A 19,799-nucleotide genomic window follows, 5' to 3' on the forward strand; every position below is an offset into this window, starting at 1 on the left:
AGTTAGTGACATCTTCCTGGCTAGGGTGATGGGAGACTGGAACAAATTTAGGATTGCCCTCTATATCAGCCATGTTCCATCCCTATTAACTCTAAGGAGCAACTCTTGATGTAGAAGCTTCTAACTGTTTGGAAACTTTTCAGACAGAAAAATAAAAGTCAAGCCTAATACTCTCTGAAGACATTCTTTATTGGGAAAATTGATTACATCCTAGAGGCAATGTTTTCAAAGTAGGGACTGAAGTCCACTTGCACCAGAATCATCTCCTGTGCTAGTTAAAATGGGCATTCCCAGGCCTTACTCCAGGCCCCACTGAATCAGAATCTCAAGGCTCCATCTGCATTTTAACACCTGCCCCGGTGATTTCTATGCATTGTCAGAAATACTCTGAAAGAAGTAATGTTATTAAATAATTCACTCAATGGTCACTCTCAGAGGCTGGGGAATTAGACAGCAGTCTTTTCATCAGCAGAGAAGCGTTCCAGTGCAGAGTAAGGTGTGAAACGTTAAGAATGAAAGAGGCAACAGTTTTAAGTCTTGTGCCATTATTTGCTTGCTGTGGGGCCATACAAAATCAATTTAACTTTCCTGACTTGGTTTCCTCATTTGCAACAAAGAAACTAATGCTTGCTTCACAGGCTTGATGAGGTATGAATAGAAATCACCTGGTACAAAGTGAGCACTTGATAAACATTTTCTATTATGATTTCTCAACAGATGCTATGTTTAAAGAGGTTTTATGTATGAAACAACTTGATTTTATGAAGCAATAATTTGTCTATTCAACAAAGACATATACCTCTGCCAATTAGAGTTCCGATGAGCTTAAGTTCTTCCACTGATGTCATTCCTATCAGTTGCGAAGGATTTTGGTGTCTCAGACTGAACATAGACATCTGAGTTTTTTGAAATTTTCAAGTAGCTCCTATATCCTCATTACTACGAATCTTTGTCAATTCCTACTGATACCTAAAACTAGTTGGCAGCTGCAAGATTTTAGACTCGTGGGTAGCTAACAGGAACCAAATGTCTCCATGTCTTGAGAGAACAATTCAAGAAGGCTGAATTCATAAAGCCACAGTTAGACCACCAGGATCACTCTATGTTAGGGCTGTCAATTGAACATTACTCATCCTTTTTCCCTGCAGAATTTTCTGGGGATTTGAGGGCTTATTTTGCCCTTCAGAAATATCTTTCTTCATGTTTTACAGGTTAGTTTTGGGAGTAAGATTCATCTGGGGGATGGGAAGTCAGGGATCTGGCTCTTCTCTAAGGCAAAGTCTGAAGTACAAGAGGGCATGTCCAGCTGGGGGCTCAAAGTGTTCTCCAGGTGTTCTCAGAGGTGCCTGAGAAGTCTTAGGGGAAGGAAGCTAAGATCTGCCTTTCACAGCCCTTTTCAAGCACAGCCACTCTGCATGTAATCTGTTTCATGTTTTAGTATCCATGTATGAATTTGTTTGAAAACAGAGAGTCATCGTAAAACACTGAACAACAGTCATTGAAAATTATCGATGTGGTCCAACACATTAAAGTTTGAACTATGATTGAACAAACCGAATTTCCATCAGGGAGCTTAAATGCCTAGAGTAAGAACTCATGGTTGGATTAAGGCAATAACTGTGCTTGGCTAGCTGCCTGTCTATCTATCCATCTATTTATCCATCCATATCTGTGAAATGGCATCATTTCTTACATTTTAAAGATGAGGAAACCAAGATGTAGAGAGGTTGTGTCTTGCCCAAGTTCACACAATTAGTAGCTGGCAGCAGTAGAAGCTGGGATTCCAGAAGAGATAGTCTGACTCCAGGACTCACACCTTTATCCACTAGGAAAATCTAAGAACATTTTACCAGGAAGTAGTTTCGGAACTACACCTAAAATGATAAGAATTGTTTTAAATAAGAGGTGGGAGAGGATTGTGGGGAAAACATTCCAGGCAGTGCCCAGTACAAAGTACTGAAAGCCTATTAAAATGATAAAAACGCAGTGTGGAACCACATTTCGGAAAGGCTTTGTAATTGCTATCTCAAAGAGTGAGACTTTAATTCCTAGGGCACACAGACTAGAACTTAGCTCTTAACTATTAAGCGAAGATGGGCTGGGAGACAGCATGAGGATTGGGGTCAGTGGCTGCCACCTCCCAATTGTGCAACACCAGGCAAGCTACTTAATCCCTCTGTGCCTCAGTTTCCTCATCTCTAAGATGGGAGCATAATAGCCACTTCATAATGATATTATGAGGATTAAATGGGGTAGTATACATAGAGGCATTAAGGGTAATACCTATTCTGTGATAAGTAATAAATGGTTGTTAATTATTTGGATTAACTCTCAACCTAACAAGACAAGCTAATTTTTTGAGCACTGATACGTGTTGGGCTTCACACCAAACACTACATAGGCATTATTTAATCTTTACAGCAACAGCTCTATGAAGCAGCTGCTATTATCTCCCTGATTTGCAAAGGATGAAACTGAGGAGGAATATAGTGTTGATTTTAGTGTCTGATTCCAGAGCTCTTAACTATTATGTGGCCCTGTCCCCTTTACAGGACACTGCTTGGGAATTTCAGCAAGTTTTGACGTAGACAGGAGGTTCACTGGAGAGAGAGATATTTGGAACAAATGGGCTTTATAACAACCTCTTGAAATTATACCAAGGAGATGATAACCCAATTATTGGGTCTTATGCCTCTTGAAGGGTCTATAGTCTCTTGTATAAGGCCTAGGGTTTTGCTTTTTGCATACTCTTAACTCTTTTACCAGCCATTCCATGAATGTATTTTATTTTTTTACATCTTTGTAAAAGGCTATATAAGTTAGCTTTAACAGGCTACCCTGATATCCAGTGACTTAAACCCTCAACCATTTATTTAGCTCATGATTCTGTAAATCGGCAGACCGGGATGGGCTCAGCTCTGTGATTCTTCTTTTGATCCTGGCTGGGTTATGTATAAAGTCAGCTGCCAGATCTGCTGGGCCTTGTTGGTCTGATGGGATGTTCAGCGGGGATGATTCATTTGGTCTTTCATTTTCTAGGGTGCTAATCTGGGTTTATTCTTGTGGTGGGAGAAGAGTTGCAAGAACTAAAAGATAGAGAACAAACCCCAGTGTGCAAGTGCTTTTAACGTTTCCACATTTTGAATGTTTGCTGTTGTCTCCATGGCCAAAGCAAGTCATATGACCACTCTGAGAGTCAGTGTGGGAGGAGGCTGCTGAAGGGAGTAATGCAGGCACATGAAAAACTTGGATGCAATGCAGGAATAATCTACCACCTAGGCTTTAAAAAGTCAGCCACAGTGGCTCTGCAGAGCGGCCATATAGTCTCAGGTTTGGAAGGATGCTGGAGGAAAGCATCTTTTGTTAAGTTGCACTGGGTACTCAGCTTTTACTTGGGAGCAGTTAGACACCTTCTTGGTGTGACTGTGGTATCAGATGATACCAGAAGGTGACATGACACATCAGGGACCATACACTCTTAAGTTGTCCCTTCTCACCCTCCATGTCCAGCCTTTCAGTCTAAAGCAGGACTCACCAGAGATAGCATTTTAGTAGCTGGTGAGGGCTGAGCTGTGGAATGACTGATTTTACTTTTATCTTTACCTTATTATTATTATTATTATTATTATTTTTGGTGCACACAGGCTGGCACAACCTGAAGAAAAAGCTGATACATCCATTAGAATTTATACAGCGCTTAAGATACCTCAATAAAGGTATCTTCAGCCCTCTCCAATCACTGTCATTCTAAAGGACCACCTAAGTTGATCTTGCTTACCCTTGAAATAAGATTGTGGTGGTATCACCCCACATACTCACTTGGGTAATAAATTTCAGGCTTACTTTCAATTTAGTTACCATATTAATGGTTTCTGTAGTTTACTTTTTGCTCAACTGTATGTTATGTCCCATTTTATTTCATGAAGAAAGAAAATGCTGTAGGGTTTTTGAGGACCTTGATATCTGGTATCCAGCCACACACACATAACGATACAACCCATTACTCAATGCTGGCCATTCTGGGAAACATAATGAAGAGTCTGGTGAAAATAATTTTTCAAAAGTACTCCTTGTCCTCCTGTGATTTCAATATAAATGTCAGTATTATAATAAAATCCACCGAGACAGGAAAAATTCCTTAGCTCTTTGTAAATATCTTAAGAAATAGTATGATAATACTTTCATACCCTGAAACTTGGGGCTCAAAACAAAAATGTAATGATCAGATTCCACGGGAATGAGATGATGGCATCCATCCAGGCTCAGCCGTGTTTACTTCTGCTACTGCTGTGTGTCATCAAATTCTGGATTTTGATTGCAGTTTTGATGCCACAGACCTTGCGTGGAGAGGTCCCTTTTACATATGCAGTTTCCTTACAGTTTCCATAGATACCTTTAATGAGGGTTTGAGGATTTCAGGATTCACTGCCCTAGGGACATGTTGTTGTTAGACCATCAGCTCAGTTCATTCCAATAAGCATTAGTATAGTTCCTTCTGCACCCGGCACTGTAGCAGGTTCTGAGCCAGGCATATACACAGCCCTGACCTGTGGAAGCTTCAAATCTGGTAGAATTCAGTGACAGAGGCAGGCCTGTGGGATGAAATAATAACTTTGATAAAGATATCAAGAAGTACCTAGAAGAGAGGAATACATTGTAGAGTGGGGAGGCAGGAGAACAGAGAGGAGATGTTTAAGGGGTATTTTGAAAGATAAACTTTAAAGGACATTCTGTCTGACTTGGTGAAAACTGAAGATTAGAAAGCTTCAGCGGACTACTAGGTCTGGAGAGACAGTGAACTAGTTTCTTAACTACCTAAATATGCTTGACTAAACAGCTAGACTATCTAAATATACTTAAGAAAATGTTGGTATATGATAATTTTAAAATAAAAGTTGAGCATACCAGAAAGCAAGGGAAACTCCCCATGGTTGAGAATGGAAGGGGAGCAGGAGTCCAGAGAGGTAAGTGATGGTCAAAGTTGCTGACTACCAATACATTCCAGGTTAATCAGGAGCTCTGGCTTCCGTAGCTGTATCTATGTGTAAGGGAGGCAGATAAAAAAACCTCACTCGGGAGAGAAGCCAGTGGTGTTATCCCGTGGTAAAGTTGGGACCGATGAGGGACAACATTCTCAGGCAAAGAGTGAACTAGAAAAAAACGTCTGTGCCATAGAGTCAGATGGCAAAGAACCTTGACTGATTTAAGCTGGCTATTGAAGGGCGGAGAATGTGGCAATATACCAGCTTTAACATAGGTTCAAGGCCTGAATTCACAGTGTTTGCAATGGTCTGAATAACCACAAGCTAAGAATTCAAATTTAAAGCAGACTCAGCAGGAATGAACACAAATTTCTAAAGGAACTCAGATTCAATTCATTCATAAAGAATTTTCATAGGCTGAGTTCCAGTGAGCATGAACTCAGAAATGACAAAACATACAAGAAAATAAAGCATCATGAGTGAGAGTCAACAGAGACAGCCAGTAACAGCAAATAATTACCTTGAGTGTTTCACATCTTTAATACATTTAAAGAAATAAAATAGGAAAGCAAAAATATGAATAAGGAGTGAAAGGCTATCAAAAATGACCTGTCATACCTGAAGAAGTACTAAATAGAATGTCTAGAAATAAAAAAGTAATTAAAATAAAAAATTCAATGAAATAATAACCCTAAACTAAAAAAATGCAAAAATTCATCAATAGCAGGAGTAAATTGTGATATATTCTTATAATGGAATGTTACAACACAATGAAAAGAGAAAAATATTGCTAATGCAGCACCATGGATAAACATAATAGTCAAAATATGAAGCCAAACAAGCCAGATACAGAGCATATGTACTATATGAATCCATGTAGAGAAAGTTCAAAAACAAGCAAAACTAATCTATGTTGACTGTGGTCAGAATAGAGGTGACCTCATGTGGTAGGGTACTGTTTGAGAAGTGGCTAGAGGGAGGGCCTCTGGGGTGCTGGAGACATTCTACATCTTGATATAGATGGTGGCTACATGAGTATGTACACCTGTAGTGTCATCAGGCTGTCCATTTAAAGATTTGTACTTGTACATTATGTGAGTTTTATCTCAATACAAAAGCATAAAAACTTAAATGGCCCTATCTTCCAGTTCCTTTGACCCCCTAAGACCAGATTAGACACAGCCAAAGAGAAAATTATTGAACTGTAACTGAGAGAAATACACAAAATTCAGCACAGAGAGGAAAAGACATGAAAATGACAGAGACGTTAAAAGACAAATGAGGCAAGGGTGAGGTCTAAGCCGAACTCTAAAAGATATAGAGAATAAACAACTTCTAAGAAAGACTCAGAGCCTTTGATTCAGGATATCTCATAAATTCCATGCAGGATAAATAAAATAAATCTACACCAATATGCACATCACAGAAAAACTACAGGCCAAGGAACCTAGAAACTGCTCAGGTGAAAATAGAGATGGCCTACCTAGGACTGTCAGACCAAGGAAGTCTTCTCAACAGTAATGTTGCAAGCTGGTAGAGTATGATGATATCACCAATGCCTTTGAAAGAAAGTAACTCTCAACCTAAAATGATAAACTGAGTGAATGAGGGCAAAATAATAATAATTTAAAAATTAGGCAAACAAAGCAAAACTAAAAAATACAGATTTTTACCACCAACAGACCCTCATTCAGGGAATCGCTAAAAATGTACTCTTAAAGGAAAAAAATGATTACAGGACTGAGGTACAAGAAGGAATAAAGAGCAAAGGAATATAAATAGCAAGGTGTATATGCAACATGGGAAGTATTTGGTTCTCTCTCTCTCCACACACAAAAACACACACATGCACGCACATAAAATAAAGAACTAGAGTGTTGTGCAGGGCAGGCAGGAGGCTTATGCTAAAGCAGGGCATACTGACTGCAGTTAGTTGAATTGAAATGGACTCCCCCTCCGTATAAGTCTATTTTATATCATGAGTTGGGAGTTTTGTTACATTCCATGGAATTTCTAGAATTGCCACTGGACATTGACCTTGTTAGATGAATTAGTTCTGCCATATCTAACAATTTTCAATGTTCCCTTCTTGGTAGTTGTTGAAAATAGCAAGCCCATAATAAGATAAAGACAGATTTTATTCTTATAATGCAAGTAAAGCCTAGAGATTAATTAAACAGATTTTATTCATTTACATAATTAGAAAATTATTTGCAACATCAGTCCTAATAAACTTGGATTTGTTTGACAAATGGGATGATTGGTTCTGGGATAAATATATGTCCTTTGCAAATACTTTTGATATTGATGGAGGGCATGGCCACTTAAGGAGCAAATGATACAAATGCCTGCCCTTTGAAGGATGCCCGGTGCTGTATAAACATTCAGTATTACTCTCAGTCACGGCGAGGTGAGTACAGCACCCTGCAGCGGGTAGAGAGGGTGGCTGCTGGCTGCCTCAGCTGATAATTCAAGAAACCATTTTCTTGGCATTCTGCTATCATTGTTGTAATGACAGACTGGTGGTTTTAAACCTTGACCTCAATTTTCTAGCTCTTCCACGACCCCACAGATCCCTTCCATCTTAAACATTCCTTCAGTGGCCTTTAATTCCTTAGTGAATATTTTAACCTAAATAAAATTTTCATCTTTTCCACCTTCAAGAGACAGCTCAGAGCTCACCTTCTCTGTAAATTCTGCCCTGAATTCCCTGGCAGGATTAACCATACTCTCATGCCTGCTCCCCTGCCACTCATAGCTCTCTATGGCAATTATTTATAAGTAGACAGAGAACACAGGAAAGGCAGAGACTTTGCGAATTTCTCATGTCTCCATCCCCAGTGATCAGTCCAGTAAATGTGTGCTATACTGAAATGGAATTATTTCCATTTGAACAGAAACATGATTAATATGACATTGCATCCATAGGCTTATAGTGAAGACGGCCTTGGTGAAGCATTGTTTCTAAGGGCTACGAATGTCTTCAAGAGCAGTTCCAATGATATTGTCTTGTGACATCTGCCCTCATTAAGTAGTTGGAGCAAATATTCATACCTTCATCTGATAGATAAGAAGCCCAGGAAGAGAAAGCTTAAGTGGCTCACACAAGGCTCAGCAGTTTATGCAGGGTGTAAGTCAATGGATAGGGTGGTAGATGGGAAATAATAAGAAGTAAGGTTTTTACTCCTCAGAGAAATGACTTCATTAATTTTCTCTCCATTTACATCCACCTCCATCTTCTCCAGTTCTTTTCTTCGTGGGATCAGAGGAGCAGCCTTTTGATAGAAGGAAGACATACCACTGAGATGCTGAATATGAACTGACCCTCACGTGGGGACCATTTTCCTGTAGAAGCAGCAACAATCATAATGCTCGCTTGAACTTGGCGCTTTTCTTCTCTTGAGCATAAAGTCTGAAGTTACCCGCTGATGCCTTCAGCACGGCAGTGGGCGGATGAACAGAGGAGAGGCTGGGGACTGCGAAGCGTGTTATTGTGGAGAAATGCTTGGGGCTCTCAGGGCTGTGAATGGATTTGGTGAATAAGCCAACCTGGGGCAGTTCAATAGGCAGGGTGATAAGGAGGAAGCTGTGACATTGTTTCTACAGAAGGAATTGCTGGAGATCTCTCAGGGGCTGTGTTGTGTTCAAGTCATTTGGCAGAAAGGCTCATGGGAGGACTGCGCCAAACCTTTAGACTTAAACCAAAAACCTGCTTCTTAGGGACCCCAGGAATGTCAAGAAATCTAATTTCATAGAGGATTGGAAGCATTGATGAAAATCAATAGCTCTTTGACTTCGGGGTGTTGGTTTCCTTAGGTCTGTAATGCAGCCCAGGTCTGTAGCAATCTCTATCGTGGCATAATGCAGTGTTTTGTGCAATAAAATGCACTCGTGAAAATTTAGGAGCCTTGAAGTGCGAGCCGTTCTTCCATGTATTTCTTTTGGCAGCTTAGAGGATAGATTTCCAGAACACAGACCTCACTGGTCTCACCCTGGTGCCATTTCCAACTTGCAGGAGGAGGGTGGGAAGACAGACAAGAACAAAACAGTGTGATATGCTCAGAAAACTGCAGTTGTTCTGTGTTTCTGGGGTATGGAGGATGTGGGGAGCAGTAAGCAATGAAGCAAGAGAGATGATCATGGACCAGGTTGTGGCGACCTGATGGGCCAGGCCAGGAAGTATGGACCAAAGCCAGGGGGACCACCCCAGGTATAGGCTGGCTTTGAGGGGGTGCTGGAGTTCAAATCATTGTGTCCAAAGGTGCATGGCATACTTGGGCTTGATTCGGATTGCACAGGTATCAGAGGGTCTGATCTGAGGGCAGTGTACGCCCATAGGAATTTCCTGGTGGTAGTGACATTTGATGCCTTTTCTGGGTGATCAGGACACTATACTGTTGCTACAGAAACAGGACTCGGAGTTTAGTTCTCTTCAGGAGAAGGCTGCCCAAGACAAGGCCTAATGCCAGGATCCTAGGGAAATGGGCTAGGGTTCATGGAAGGAACAGCCCAGCTGCTGTGTACACTGGGCCAATCCAGAGTAGGGGAAGTTGACATAAGAAAACGGAGTCCAGACAGCAGAATAATTCCAGATCCCACCAGCCAGTGGAGGGGAGACATCTAAAATACTCTCTCGCCTGCTCAGGCTAACACACACATTTAGTGGAACAGAACTGCATCCGGAGAGGCAGGGACTAGAGAAAGTAAAGACTGATGGGGAGATTTCAAAGCAAGAGTAGTTCAAGTTCGAGTGAAGGAGGCCTCGCACGCTCCTTGGAAATGCCAAACTGTTGTCTTTGTGACCTTCACAGGTGTCCTCAGCCTGGAGCACTCCCCCTGCTCTGACTTCAGCCATGAGCTGTCGGCAGGCCAGTCCATAGGCTGAGAACCCAGTGTGAACGTGGGAAGAAGCCCGCCGCCCAGGCCGACCCGAGCCTGGAGCTCTCTCTCCAGAGGTCTGCTTGATCTGAGTGAAAGCTGGGACAGGCCGTCCTCTCAGAAGTATTTCCTCACTGCCTCGAAAATAACCCTCTGGATAGTACAGGCCTGATTGTGAAAGGAAATTCCAGCTCTACAGGGGGCCAATCCAGACCCCTGTCCTATTACCTAAATAATCACTTCGTGAGGCTTCCAAGAGCAGTATTTTCAGAATAGTTTATGAGAAATTTTCTGATAATATAATCTGCTCAGTTTGCAGAAAGATTGTCTTTTTTTCATCTACCAAACACACACACGCACACACACACACACACACACACACACACATACACACACACACACATTGTGGGACATTTACTGCTAATTTCAAAGAGCAGCTAATGGGTTTTTTCTTCTCCTAGTCATCTGGGATGCTGAACGATTTTAAAATGAATTGTTCCTGCAGTATTGTGAAGAAATGATTTAAATAAAACTCTCCTGCCCACTGAGGCTGTGCTTTGGGCCCTCAGCCACAGTCTGGGGTCCTATCACAAATCCAGGGCCGCCATGTTGTCACCTCCCTGACCCTGAAGTGTTTGACCTGATGGGTAGCACATGTTGAGGAATCCCCAGGACACAAGTGACATCTGCATGTTGATTTCCCTCTGCTCTAACACCAGCAGTGCGGGGTGGCGCTGCAGAGGCTGGGTTGTGGGCTAAAGACAGCCACAGAGATCCCTAGAGAAGGTAGGTCCCTGCTGGCAGACAGGGCCCAGGTTTTTTTCTCTTGGTAACTCCAGGACTAGCAAGCGCCATGCCTGTAGTTGCTTTAAAAAGTGAGTTGCATCAATCTGCAGAATGAGGGGTAGCACCGTCTTGTCTCGGGAGTCAGGTGGGGGTCAAAGTTCAGGAACTCAGCTGAAATGAGGCTGCTGCGGGGTGTGGCATGTGGAAGAACAGGAACCAAAGAAATGTCAGAGACCTGGTGTTGGATTAAGTGAACTCAGCCTCAGGATTAGGTGAACTTGTTGGAAGCACTGGCTGCTTTTCCGTCTCTGTCCCTGGGAGCTTTTCCATCTCCTTAAACTCAAGTAGAAGCTGCAGCTGTGAGAACTGCCAGTGGGCCTCAGGGGAACACAAGGCCTCTGGAGGGGCTTCACACCAGCTCCCCTCACCCCTCTTTCCTGCTGAGACCCCCCATCTTCTCCACCCCACCCAATACAGTTTTCTAAGAAAGCCAGAGGAGGAAATTGGCATGAAAAAGAGAATTCTAAGTATTCTTCTGGGTTCTGTATGATCCATAAAAAACTCTCAAAAGAATTGATTTTCTTATTTTCAGATAGGTAAACCAAAGCTTAGGGATAAGTCACCCAACTTGGGACACTTTGAACAGTAAAAAGGAGTGCTAAAAATACTTATAAAGTATTTATTATCTGAAAAAAATTGATTTTATTATATTTTTGAACTTACAAAATAATTATACTCAAAAACTCTTATTAAGAATAAAATTCTTTCTTAAAAAATCAACAGACATAAACCAAGACTGGCAAGTGGCGTTCTGCGGTTGCCCTGATGTAAGTGACTTTTCCAGGATCACACAGCTAGTAAGTGACAAAGCCAGGCTTCAAAGCCAACCTCATTCCATGATTTCATGCTGCTTCGTTTTGTAAGCAAAAGATTGTTGGAAGTCTCTTAAGTGTTCCAGAAGTTTCCTTCCAGCCTCAAGCATGCCGCTCTTTCCATGCAGGAGGTGGACTTGTCTGCCAGGCCATTTCCTTCCCACCTAAGCTCCTGCCAGATGGCTCCCAGTTGCTGTGTTTGGGCCCGGGCTGACCACTTCCTAGGCAGTGGCATTGGAGGTGGGTGTGGCCTTGCCTCCAGGATCTCCTCGCAGCTTGTGCTTCCTGACAGCTGTGGACACTTGGCCTGACTGCAGACCTCCCGCTCTCCTGACTTCCAGCAAGTGGGTGTTACTGGGCCTGGATGTCTCCGTCTCGGGTCCTCTGTGTTTCTTGATCCTTCCCTGCTCCCTCAGGTTCTGGCCACTGCTTCTGCCTCGACTACCCACCCTCAAGCATGACCCTGGGTCCCTGGGTATGGCGCCCTCCCTGCACAGCTTTGCACACCCCTCCCTGACTCAGTCCAGAAATTCCTCTCTCTGGTCCCTCCACCCTGCCTCCATGCCCCTATTCACAATTTGACAGTCTTTGAGATTTAATCAACTAGTTCATTGAGCAATCCAGGTGTATACCCACCTGATTTGAAGTGATTTAGTTTAATGAAGATAATCATGTGGCCCAGGTTTTCTGGGGCAGCCCTAATTTCAACTATTCTGTCTCTTTGTCCTCACAAAAACCATCAGAGTACTAAAAATCCTGGAATTTTGGCACAGAAACATTACCTTCTAGATTGCTCATGGCACCCAGGGCATAAAAGAAGCATAAATCCCTAGTCAGGCAATATGTCCCACTTTTGGCTCAGGACATACAGGTCTCTGTTAAACCATTATTTTTTGCAACCTGGGTGAGCCTAAGAGAGAACAGCTTTTTTGTTAATTTTCTTGAATCATAATATTTCTCTGTCTAGTCCCTGTGTTTACTAAAGACACATCATGGTAGGACACATTTATTTACAAAATAAGTTTTAGTCTTATTATGCTGGCCTGGTTATTTGTATAAAGTGCAGCAACAATAATTATTTGCCACCTTGGCCCCTTTTAACAGGCGAACATAGCAGGGACAGACATTCTAAAAAACTGCAAGTATTGTCAGAGACTCCGACTCTCAACTGTTGGTAGATTCTAGTCTGTTGTTTCTGAGTTTTTATTATTTTCTGCAATTTGGACTAAATCCTGAATTCTTTCTGGGATACAAATTCCTAAACTAACACTTTCAAAATTTTCTTCCATTTTTCTGATTAGTACTCAATGAAATTAATACTACATTATTCCTTGTAATACAGGCAGGAAAAACATATCAGACTGTCACTGCCTTTCTCTTCTGTAACTAAAGATGCTTTGAGTCTAACATCTGGATAAATTCTGTCCAATGTTAAAAGAAAAAAAAGAGGCCAGGTGTGGTGGCTCACGCCTATAAGCCCAGCATTTTGGGAGGCCGAGGTGGGTGGATCACCTGAGATCTGAAGTTTCAAGACCAGCTGACCAACATGGTGAAACCCCATCTCTACTAAAAATACAAAAAATTAGCGGGGCGTGGTGGCACATGCTTGTAATCCCAGCTACTTGGGAGGCTGAAGTAGGAGAATCGCTTGAACCCAGGAGGCAGAAGTGGCAGTGAGCTGAGATCGCACCATTGCCCTCCAGCCTGGGCAAAAAGAGCAGAATTCCATCTCAAAAAAAAAAAAAAAAAAAAGAAAAAAAGAAAAAGAAAAAAAAGAATTAGCCCTGCAAAGTCGAAATATCTCTTAATATATTCAGAGGCTTTTGTTTTTTTGTTTTGTTTTGTTTTGTTTTTTTGCTTTATACATTAAATTGAGCATTCTTAACCTGGATTGCATAGCTCACTAAGATGGGGCTATGGGGCCAATACACATGCCTTGCATGTCCAGAAATTGCCTGAAATTAAAAGCACATTTTTTTGTGCATATGCATAGGTGCATTTTTTAAAGGAGGGGAAGGTTGCTCTAAGCCACAAAGTAGGTTTTGGTCTCTGCGAACTGCATGAATCACACCCAGAAAAAACTCCCTGGCCAGCAGAATTCAGTCTACAACTGCTCACTGAATGGGGGCTCTGGCAGTCCCTTGGACCCCCTGGGGTTCTGCAGCCTGTCTGAGGCACGTGGCTGTGCTGCTTCATCAGCAAGACTTTGATTTTGCTTGGTCCCCTTGCTCTTGGGAGCTGTAGCTTCTCTGTGATGCCTCCTTCCCTCCCTGGCCTGCAAAGTCCTTGAAACCCACTGTGGCTGCTGCTGTAAATCCTGCCTTATCTATGGATGGCTGACATGACTTTCACAGTTACACAAATGGAGCAAGCAATATGCATGCCAGGCAACCCAGGCTACTTGCATTTCAGCAAACAGTCAGTTGACACCTATTGGTGCCAGGCACTGTGCTAGGACCTAGGTGTAGGGAGGTGATAGAAGATAAAAAAAAAATGATGACAGGTCCGGTCGTGGTGGCTCATGCCTATAATCCCAGCACTTTGGAAGGCTGAGGTGGGTGGATCACGAGGTCAAGAGACCGAGACCATCGTGACCAACATGGCAAAACCCCGTCCGTACTAAAAATACAAAAATTAGCTGGGCGTGGTGGCACGTGCCTGTAGTTCCAGCTACTTGGGAGGCTGAGGCAGGAGAATCACTTGAACCTGGGAGGCGGAGGTTGCAGTCAGCCAAGATCGTGCCACTGCACTCCAGCCTGGTGACAGAGCGAGACTCCATCTCAAAAAAAAAAAAAAAAAAATGATGATAAGCAGCTCTTGCCTTTCAGAGGACTCAGACAAACAAGCAACTCATTATAAGTAGTAAAAGGGCAATGATATGGAATTGTGGTCCCTATCTTGTCAGAGCTGTCTAGTGACACTAACACTGTAGAAGGGTGAGCCTGCCCTGTGTTCCTCAGTGTCATCATTTACTCATCTAACAAATATTGATGGTGTGCCCATCCCACGTCAGGCACTGCACTAGGTCCCAGGATCCATGGCTGAGCAAACACAGACAGAGTTCCTGCCTAGGGTGGAGACAGACACAAATTAAGTCAAACCATATAAAATGATGACCAAGATGTGGGCCATAAGGTGGGGAGACATGGCGCTATAGCAAATATACAGACTATGACGGGGGATGTTGGGTCTTGTCACAGAGATCTTGGAAGCTTCGCTGAGGAAATGATGCCTGAACTGAGATCTTAAGGAAGGAAAAATGGGAGTTAATTGGATGAAGAGGGCAAGGACAATAAGGGAACTCCAGGCAGAAGGTGCAGTGTGTACAGAGGCCCAGTGATAAGGGGTAACCTCGTTCCTGTTAGAAAATGAAAGAAAAGCCACAGGGGCCGGAATCCAGAGAGAGAGGAGCACTGCCCAGACTGAGGCTGCAGCCAGACTGTGAAGGGGTCAGTTTGGGTTTTGATCTGTATGTTGCTATTCAATGGCAAGCCTTCAGGATTTCTTTTAAGGTGGGGTCTTGCTCTATCACCCAGTGTGGCGTGCAGTGGCAAGATCATAGCTCACTGTAACCTTGAACTCCTGGGCCCAGGCAGTTCCCCCCAGCCTCAACCTCCCAAGTAGCTGGAACTAGAGGTGTGCGCCACCATGCTCTGCTAATTTTTATATATATTTTTTTATAGAGACAGGGTCTTGCTATGTTGCCCAGGCTGATCTTGGACTCCTGGGCTCAAGCAGTCCTCCCACCTCAGCGTCCCACAGTGCTGGGATTACAGGTGTGAGCCATTAAGCACAGCCCCTTTGGGATGTTTTAAGCAGGAACATGATATGATTTATGAGCAAAACATTTCAACTGGAGAGATCAGGGAAGTTTTCATGTGGTAGATGCTTTGGAGCTGACATTTGCAAAATATGTAGGAGCTCAATTGTTAAAGAATGGGAAGGACCTTCATGGGAACTGCTAAAGATGGAAAACACAGAAGAATGAAGGCATGCACCATGCACGGTGCCTGGGGAGTGGTAAGCTGTGGGTATGACAGAAGCTTCATGTCTTTGAAGCAATGACTGGAAAAGCTAAGGGAAGCCAAACCATGAAGAGCTGAAACACCACACTGGAGGGTCTAGGTTTTATCAAGTGGAAAGTCAGAGTTTTGGGGAAAGGGTATAGCATGATCTTATCTGCAACTTGAGTCCTGAGATTTCCACCAGAAGCGGCCCAGCCATTTCTAGCTTCTGGCATCCATCTCCAGTTGTACAGCTGGGGATTTTAAACAAGGATTGCTGGATAACTTGTATTACTGAGGAAGAAACTATTGCTTGGTTCCCCTTTTGGCATGGGAGTGTCTTTGGTTATCATTGTACATTGGGGTTGGTTGCGTTGATTCCTATGAAACAGAAGAATTGCAACATCTTAATCCCACAAAGCAATGGGATCTAGACATTCTCCTCCTGCTCTGCCATTGATCACGGATGAGGCTGCACTACTGGGGGAATCTCCTAAGCAAGCAAATGAAAGCTAAATTTATTATGCATTTGGAAAAGTGATAGCTGCATTGAATTCTCAAGTTTGAGATTTCTTGGTCTCTAAAAGCCAGTATGTAACTGAAACAATTCTAAACTTTCAAGTTCCCACTTCATGGAGAAATCTTAAACATCTTCCTGGGATGGCATTTGTATGGCATGGAGAATGTGCTTGAATGGTACCAAATAGTTGAACCTCTGCAGAAGAAAGTAACCATTCTGCGAAGGGAATGGGAGGACCAGTTTGTTAAATATACATTGTAGCTTGGAATACTTAAGCCATGGAAATAAAGCAAAAATACACACTGAGCGTTTCTTCCTAGGACATGCTCTGAAGGTGAAGATGTAAGAGGAAATCAGTATTGTTTTGAGATTCTTGAGATATTTTCTGTATATGTGACAGTAATTTTTTAAAAAATGTGTATTGTTTGAGAATTGAGGAAGATGTTCTGTCCTTGAAGTGCCTGAAGGAAGGGAAAACGTGAAAATGGGAAGTAGATTTTATTAAGTATCTCATTTGTATAGGGCATCCCACATATGGCATTTTACTCACTCCTATAACAATCCTGCAAAGCAAGCTTTACTTTACCCATTTTATGGCTGCAGTAGAGGCAGGCAATTCATAAATGGTACGTCTGAAATTTGGATTTAGGGTTGACTGTCTCCACGTCCATGTTATTGCATTATTCCAATTTTACAGATGAAGAACCAGAAACAGAGAATTTCATTGCTAAATGATGGTGCCAGCTCTCAGGCCCAGGTTGTCTGACCTACTCGCCATATTGCCTCTGGGGGAATAATGGAGTGAAACCCAAATAATCAATAATACTAACTAATGTTTATTGAGCATGGTGCTAAACTCTGCACAGATTCTTATTTAACTGTCATAACCACCCTCTAAGGTAGCTGCTTGTATAATTCCCACTGTCTAGAAAAGGAAACTGAGGCTGGGAGCTGAAATAATTTAGCCATGCTCACATATCCAGCACACGCTAAATCTGTGATTCAAACTTGGGCATTCTGTCTCTAAAACCTGTGACCAAAGCTCCATTGCCACACAGCCTAGCTCTCAACAACCCACCCAGAGAAGCTCTTTAAAAGGGCTCTCCCTGCTTCCACTGAGATGATGCTTCTGTTTCTCACTAACACAGCTCCTGGGTCTAGTGTTTCCTTTTAGATCCGTTTTGTCTTGCATATAAAGATACTGCTTATGTATGTCATGTCAGGCTGTGGGAAATGCCATCCCTGTGTTCCCCTTGACCAGCTCCTAATTCAGAAGGTTTTGTTCTAAGTATCCTGTAAGAATTCGAGTAAGCTTAATTTACAGGGCCATAACCCATAAAACACAGTTTCGTTTTGGGTAGGTTTCATTTACTGACTTGCAGGATAGATGACTCATAAATAAATTGCTCCTTTTCCTTTTCGATTTCTGTCCTTATCTTTGGGAATGCATGGTTGCCTTAAATATCTGAAAAGAAAAGAAATTGGATTCTGTGTTAGTGGCACTGCTGGTTCTCTTTCTCTCTCTCTCTCTCTCTGACACATTCTGAATATTTTACCCTTTTTTTCCAGCATGGAAATCTTTATAGTCCTAATAGAATTATTTCTTGTATGGTGCTTTATGCAAAATGACATTAATAATATTAAAATGATAAATATTGTGACTCCTGAACTGATGTGTTTTGATCACACTTTAACTGTGGCAAAACACTTTTTTAAGATCCTTTCAAATGTTATTATAACCTTATATTCACATGCCTACACAGGTATGGGTCATATGGGCTGACGTTTAAAAAGATGAAACCCATCTAATTCTCCCACAATAGTCTTTGATATAAATTACAAGGGAACAACAAATTGTTTTGCCTCTGATGAATGTAGGGTAGGTATTTTTCAAAAGAAATGTTAATCTTTCCTTTTCAAGAGGAAAGTCTTAAAATGGATTTTTGGACCTTGGCTCACAAAGCTGAATTTTTATGTTAACCTGGTCTTAACCATGCCAGACAGAGTCTCTCTCAGTCCTCAGGAGACAGAGCCATGCACAGTACTTGCTGCACCATCGCAGTCTGATGAAATAAAATGAGCGTAGGGCCAGGGATCAGGAGGCACAATTGCTGACACCAGCTTAGTTACTAACAGATGCACTGAATGACTGGGGCAAGTTCCTTCCCCCAGCGCCTCTGTTTCCCCATCTGCACAATGAAGGACTGGTATTAGGTGGTTACTAAAGACTCTCTGGCACTAACATTTCATGATTCTATGGCTCTTGATAACGGTCATGGGTGAAGTCCACAGAGGCCTCCTTCCTAAATGCTTAATGTGGAATTAATACTTTATCACTTTTTCAGTTACCAGCCTCTCTAGTTTTTCTTTGGAAGGAGCAAGAAAAAAACGAAGTACAAGAAACGATAGGTCTTGTTATACCTGAAAATATTAATAATATAAAAAATATCCTTTATACTGCATGTTGGTGAAAAACATAGGTATCTGTACAGAGCTAGGTCCTTTTCTATTTCTAGCCTTTAACTCACAAGGAAAGGATTAATTTTCCCATTTCACAATGAAGAAACTGAATTTCGGAGATGTAAACTCACTCGCCCAAACTTGTGACGCCACTAGAGAGAAAAGCCCTGGTGTACAGAACTCCATACTTGAGCTTGGCTGCTGTCTCCACAGCCAGCCTGCCCTAATATCTGTAGGAATTAGGGCAAGAGAGTAAATGGACGCCATTTATCTAAATATTTCTAAGTCAACCTTCATGTTTTCCCCGTAGGAACCTTCTTTAGAAGGTGCACATATGTGCCATTGTCATAACTCTACTCCTCAGAGTCCAGGTTGGTAGCAGCATTCTCTGCCCTCTGATCTAGCTCCTGTGAGTTACCTGAGCTCTCCTTCATCGGCCTTTGGTGAGCTGGAAGACTGGGCATTTCATAGCTTCATGTAACCCCAGCTACTGACTAACGACCCACATGTCTTTAGCTCTTATATTAGTTTCCTGTGGCTGCCGTAACAAATGACCATCCCCTGGGTGGCTTAAAACAATAGGAATTTATTCTCTCACAATTGTGGAGTTCAGAAGTCCGAAACCAAGATGTTGGCAGGGCTTCCTCTACAGGCTCTAAGGGAGAATCCTTCTTTGCCTCTTCCCCCTTCTGGTAGCTCCAGGAGTTGCTTGGCTTGGGGATGCATGTCTCCAGTCTCTGCCTCTGTCTTCATGTGGCCTTCTCCCTGTATGTCTGAGTGGCAAATCTCCCTCTGCCTTTCTTTTATAAGGATACCTGTCATTGGATTTAGAGCCTAAGTCTAGGAGGATCTCATCTGAAGATCCTAAACAAAGAGTCCAGCAAAGACTCTTTTCCCAGAGAAAGTCACATTTGTAGGTTCTGGCAAATAGGTTATGGACATATCTTTTTGGGACCACCATTTAACCCAGTACAGTCCTGGATGCTACCAGCTGGGCTCAGCCAGGGCTAGGAAGCTCATTGGATGTGCACAGGCATAGATGAGACCAAAAGAAACATGGGAAAGAACTACAGCATGCAGAAAAGGAGGAGGAGATGAACTTGGGGAAGGAAGGGAACATTTACTGGGGAAAGCTGCAGCAGTTGGCACACCAGGACCCAGGGCTGTGGCATGAAAGCCCAAATACATTTCAACAGCCAAAGCGCATTAAGTTTCTACTCTGTGAGGTCCTATGAAGTCAAGACATTTGAGCCAATGCTGAGGCCCACGGTTTGCAGATTGGTGACAGGAATAGCAA

The sequence above is a fragment of the Hylobates moloch genome, unplaced genomic scaffold, assembly GCF_009828535.3.
Source record: "Hylobates moloch isolate HMO894 unplaced genomic scaffold, HMol_V3 SCAFFOLD_14, whole genome shotgun sequence".
Lineage (NCBI taxonomy): Eukaryota > Metazoa > Chordata > Mammalia > Primates > Hylobatidae > Hylobates > Hylobates moloch.